Below are 6,356 nucleotides of genomic sequence, written 5' to 3'. Positions count from 1 at the left end.
ATAATCACAGCACAGATAATTGGGAAGCACACAAATATCACCTCTGAATACTTCAAGCCTTGCCACTCTTTCTAAAATCAGTCCAAATTGGCCCAACCTTTAGACTGTCCTGGCCTAATTGTATTTTTTTCATGGCTATTAGACGGCTGTTTTTGTGACAACTAAAGACCACGCTTTGGCCATGCATTATTTTTCTCCATTTGCAATCCTTATCCCAGTGGCTGCAACTGATAAACCAGCTCTGGGTCACTGAAAACTATCCTGTACACTGGGTATAATGATTTGCTGAAACATGCATTAAAAAATACTGAGACTTACACTCTAATAAAAACCTGGATTGCTGGTACAGTGAATTTGCAGACTCCCCAAATATCTGCTTCCGGGTAATACGTTCAGTATTCAGCAGTTTGATTGTCTAAGGGGCCATTCACGTGTGGTATGTCTGACAGTGGAGGTAGGAATATTTTTTGAATGGAGTGGCTTATTAAAACCAATGAAAATGAGGTCTTGCTGGAGACCACAAAGAACTCATTTGGTTAAAAACACAGCAGCCAGAGGGGGAAAAGAGATTATGTGACAAGGGTCTCTAGAAAAAAAGGCGGAGAATAAGTGAGGTCAATTGAAACTTTAACAAGCATTGCTCATATAGGCCTGTATCTAATGCACAGGTAGACTTTCTGAAAGGACTACAATTAATATTCTAATGGGCTTGTGCTCTTTAACATCTGGGACAGTTCATTGAATTTGCAGTGGATTTTTATTTTGAAGGGTATCTTCCAGCCTCCTGGCTAGAGTGATAACACTGCTTCTGCAGCATGGATGGTCATCCTTGATTATTCCTATATTATGCTCTCTTAGTGGTAATTTCATGATTCTTCATTGGAAATATCTTTAGTCAAAACAATGGACTAATCATTCCTTTTTACTGAATATAACAATTAATACATTTATCTACTTAACTTCATCCCTACTGCCAACTTAAAGGGTGTTAGAATTTGAAACCAGTGGTAAATACCTTGCTTGGGATCTACCTCAGAGGTTGTGCCTCTCTTCGGAAAGACCAGACTGACTTGTTACGGCTGTCTTTTTGGTTTAGTGTTGGATACAGCTCTCTCATGTTCAGCCACAGTAAGCAGATCTGTGGTAGAATATAAGAGGTTACCCTACTTGGGATTCACTGATATGGGTGAAGTTCTTTGTTGACTCCTGTGATCTGAAGGTTTAGTAGATTTAGGTGGTCAGTCTGTAGTGGGTGTTATATAAAGCACTTTTCACTAAAAAGCATTCTTCCTGTCTCTGTGAGCATGATACAGCAGTCTATGAAGAAACTAGCCCAATGAACTGCTGGTGAAACACATGCACTCTGTACTCCAATGCATTTGGTACAATGAAGCTAATTTACATGTTCCATTCAGTTGCTTTATGTGCTGTTCTGCTTCCTTCTTCACCTTTCCTAAGTGTTGGGAACATCTGGTACTTTGTAGCTCAAATATTGATAATGAATTTTGGGTGAGTGTTTAAAACTTTTCATTAAAGTATAGAATTTTCTCTTCAAACATCGTGTGCTGAATAAAGGGCTAAAACCAGCCAAGCTCTTGATTGTTTTTAGCAATTTGTGCCTCAACTGAGAAAAGTGTGGCATTTAGGATTGTGTTTTTTGTCTTCTGCTTTTTTTTTAAAAATAGTTTGATTAAAAAATAAAACAATAATAAAAGACATTAGCTAATTAACTGGAGGAAGCTGGAGAAAAAGGGAAAATCAACCTCATTAGGAAACTACGCAGGCTGCTGCTTCACCTCTCTTTTTAGCTCTTTGTGTGCGAAACACTGTTTTTTTCCTTCCTCCTTACGGTCTTTTATTTCCTCCAGTACTGGATAAAGTCAGTTTATTTTCTGTTTTTCTAAATATTCATGTAGTGTGTTAAAGTCCATTAAATTTTTTTAACTGAGTTAGAATACTGGTCTGATGAGTAAATGTTGCGTATGGAGGGTCCCAATAAGTATGACTCTCTTCATGGGAATGGCTCTTCTCCCTAGAAATAAATGTGGTGAGACATTCAGGGTGCGTTTCTACCTTGCCTACTCCTGGATAGCTGAGTCATAATAGCTGAGTTTCTCTGTTTTAGGGACTTCTGGAGAATAAGTCTGCTTGTGGTAACATGCTGATAATCTTATCTTCACATTTAAAATTATTCTTCCCCTTCAGAATAGAATGGAGTGTATCTTTAACTGTCTTTAAAGTTTTATTTTTGATTTTCACTGAAAACCTGTCTTCAGCTGACAGAAATTATGCGCCACATTTTATTTTTTTTTTTTACCAGAAGTGTTATATTCACAATGTCTCCCTTTTCTTTTACTTCAGAAATAAAAACATGCAAAAGCTCTCAAACTCCTGACAAAAAGGTTGGACTTAGATTTTGGAACGAGGTCTATACGTGAAGGTCTTACTGTGTTGCCATAAATGCAAAGAAAAGGAATACAAAATACAACCTTTATACCAAGCTGGATCTAGGTCAGCTTTAAGGTTTATTTTTGGCCCTCTGAAAGGGATGACAGAAAGCAGTGCTGTCCTAGGAAGAAGAGGTCCAGATAGGGACTTGGAAGGACCTTCCTCCTCCCTGTCCTGTAGGAAGAGTGAAGCTCATAATAGGAAAATGTATTAGTTAATCTCTTTTACACTTTCACTACTCCATTATGTTCCCTGTTATAGAGCATATTCCTTGCTACAGCTATGTTCTTGCAACACTTTTGTCTAAGCTTGATTTTTTTTTTTTTTTTTTTTTTTTTTTTTTTAACAAGAGGGATCTCCTTCTCCTTTGCCTTCAGGAAGCTGAGTAAAAACATGTGTGAAGTAAAACTTACAATAAAAGACAAGATCCCCTTATATGATGCAGGTATTTGAAGAAGCATGTGACATGAGCGCTGTATTTCTGGTTCTGGTTTTGTGTCTGTTTCAAGCTGGTCATGTCTCATGCCATTTTTCTATCCTGAGATGCTACTTAATACATCTCATAAGAGGCCCCTGTCTAGGGCCTTTCTTTTATTTTTGACCTTCCCTTTCAGTTCTTATAAAACTTCCTCTCTGTGCTATGTGAAGGCCATGACACCTTTCAAAGCATTTTGCTCTTCGTTACATTCTGTTCTGTGCTCTCTCCCCACCCTTGGCTCTGCAGGTAATTATGATAACAGTCTCATAATGGTGAGACAATGATTTGAAGGCATCACCATGATAAAATTGCACTGCTGAAGATGTGTGTGTTGTTTCTGCCTCCCACTCTTGAGTCTTTAGGGAACCTTAGGAGGCTTTAAATTACTAGGCATGGGTAGCAGCACGATTTGGAAGGCAAATGGCCATCATTTTACTGTGAAATCTGGAAGGCTCATTTGTTGGACTAGCATTTAAGGGACAGGGGAGTGATGTGCATTGGTTATACTCAGAAGTGTGAGAGAGGATAGCTGGTGAAGCCAACCTGAAGTAACTTATTTAAATTGCATACTTATTGTTATACACCTCATTGTAATGAGATTGGTTTAGTTTCATTGCTGGACATATATTATTGCATTCTAGGTGATTTTCAGTGTAACCACATTGTTTTTCCCTTGAGATTACCAAAGGCAGAGTATGAAGGAAAAATCTTCTAGGACCCTATAAAAAGATAGCTGCATCACTGCAGTAAGCAAACATTGTGAAATGGCTCTTTAAATTATAAAGTTTTCTTCACTTATGAGTCTCAGACTTACATTTCTAATTGAGACTATTCAGGCTTTGTGCTTGCCTACCTGTCATGGACTATAGCAGTCTGGTGCCCACACCTCAATTGAAATGAACAACTTCGAAACTGTAGTAATCAATCCTTCAAATGTTTTGATAGATCAATAAAACTACTGTCAGTCTCTAATATGTTCCATAATCAAAATGTCACTTTATTTACTCAAACAGTCAGATGTGATGTGAAATATTAAGTGCGTGAATGCACAAATAGTGCCTTTGGGGACAAATTCAGCTCCTTTTCAGCTATGCATGTTACTGATGATTTCTGGTTGCCTCTGAGGATTGCTGGTTATGTATGTTTTGTAGTCATTTCTATAATGAGCCTACTCTATGACCACAGCAGTCACTGTGGTGGGGTAAATAAGCCCCATCTAGCACTGGCAAGAAAGGATTGAATTTTCTCCTGTTTGAGCGGAGGGATTTACTGCATTGTGTTGCCTTGCCTTGTGCATTGTGTGATATATATCTTAACACACACAAGGGTTTAGAGATGACAAGTTGGATAAAACAAATTGGAAAGGAAGAGATGTGAAACTGAGAGTGTGTTAGGACCTGGATAAAGAGAATGGGTTTTAGGCACTGTCATTAGCTTTTTAGCTGTTGTAATCGAGTACATTACTCAGATGTAGCAGGGTATTTTCATATTTATTTAGGCAAGCTGCAAATCTTAAACCATAAAAGATGCCAAAGCCTTCTTTAGTGAGGTGTGTATAATCCAGCCGGTTTCGTGCACATCCTGTCCATGAGAAAGACTCTTTACAATGATTTCCAAGTCATCCATTACTAATTTTCTTGCATCTCTTCCTGAAGTGTCGAGGATAAGTTAAAGGGAAGTTATCCTACTTCAGCCTACTATAAAGTTTCACACAGCGTTCGCTGCAGCAGCTCAAACTGTGTTATAAACAAGTGTATTGATGAGAAGAGCTACAATTCTGATCTACTGGTGGCAGTATGTTCACATTTTGCTGCAGTCATCATACACCTATATCAGTAGCAGAGTTTGAAGCACTCACTAGAGCAGTACTGGGCTTCTAAGACCTATGCAGGCAGCACCCTGGAACTGTTGTAGAAAGAATGCTGCAAATATGCCCATTTAAAAAAAAATAAAATTAGAGATTCTTGATTCTAAATATGTAGGAATATCCTCTTTTATAGAAATGAACAAGAGTAAATTGAAAATTAATTTTGTGGGATAATTGTGTCTATTGGGAAATGAGATAGGAATGATGCTGTGTGCTTCCTGTGTTGGGACAATTAGGTGGGTTTTTTTGATTTTACTTTTTCCAACAAGAATTGTGAGGTACACAGTGTACAGCCTGCAGTAATTGCAAAAATTCAATTGAAAAATTGAAATTTGGTCTCATTCTTATCCATTTATCATACTGTGACTAAAGAGTATTCTGATTAGAAGGAGCTGCAGCAGTGGAGAGAGTGTATTTACTTTCCTTTGGGAAAGAATTACAAGTCCTATCTGTAGCTTTAGCTGTGTTATGTAAAGTATGTATCAAACAGCAGTCTTGATAAGAAATGCAAATGTGTACAGTGGCCTCAGAATGTATCTCAGCGTGCTAATCGGCATGTGAAAATGGCAATTTTCTTTAATTTCTAGTTTAGCTCAATTTAATATTAGAAGTAGCGTTACTCTAGTAATTAGACACAAGCTGTGGACAAAAGTCTCGTTGTGCTTAGTATTCTACAAAAAATCGAGCATAAAAGTGTGCTACAATATAACAAGGGTTACAATATAAGTACAAGGCAAGTGATGAATGGTGAAGGACAAGGGGCAAAAATGAAGCAGTGAGAAAATATTGGTCAAAATGGTAAGTGGAACTTCTGGTATTTTTAACAGACTAATTATTGTCAAGCTTTCAATAGGGTTTGCCACAGACAGAAATTTTGTGGTGGGGTATGAGGAAAGAAAGTGATTGTGACTCATGGATGCTTCATGAATATCACCCAGTTGATGAAGTGGGAAAAGCTGGAAAGGGATGCAAGTGTAGGTGAACAAGTCACTCAACCACTTGGTGCTAATTAGAGATGATAGCTGAGATGAGTTCTTTGTAGAACTGTGCAATAGAGGTAAGTAGTTTTGTCTTTTATCGTATAGAGAAGTCAGACCCCGTAATAAGATTCAAAGAGAGTAATGACATGGATAAAACAATGATTTAGGAAAATTATCACTCTGCATGAAAGTAGGCAGGGCAAGCCTGTGTTAACCAAGGCCAGAGACAGGTAGGACGAGTGTATTAACTCTGTGGATGATTAGGAAAGCAATATGCAGGAGGTGACAGCTATTCCCCAGTAGAGAATACCGTAGATGTTTTAATTGCAAAAGAGGGTAAAATATTAGTTTGGACAGAGAAGGCAGCTGAGAAGGTGTTTTGACACCTTTTTGCTTTGGACCAGAGAGAGCCTTTCTTTGGGCTCCCATTGCATTTCAGATTTCTGCTCTAGATAAAGCTGAATTTGTTGATCTGAACAAATTTTTTTTTTATTTTTAGTTGTGGGCTTTGTTTTGGTTGGTTTGTTGTTTTTTTATAAACACAGAGTTTTTCCTGGAGTAACTGCTATTTTTGCAGAAGTTT

Source organism: Numenius arquata, chromosome 2 (genome assembly GCF_964106895.1).
Source record: "Numenius arquata chromosome 2, bNumArq3.hap1.1, whole genome shotgun sequence".
NCBI classification, from domain to species: domain Eukaryota; kingdom Metazoa; phylum Chordata; class Aves; order Charadriiformes; family Scolopacidae; genus Numenius; species Numenius arquata.
Note: the sequence above shows the minus strand (reverse complement) of the source record.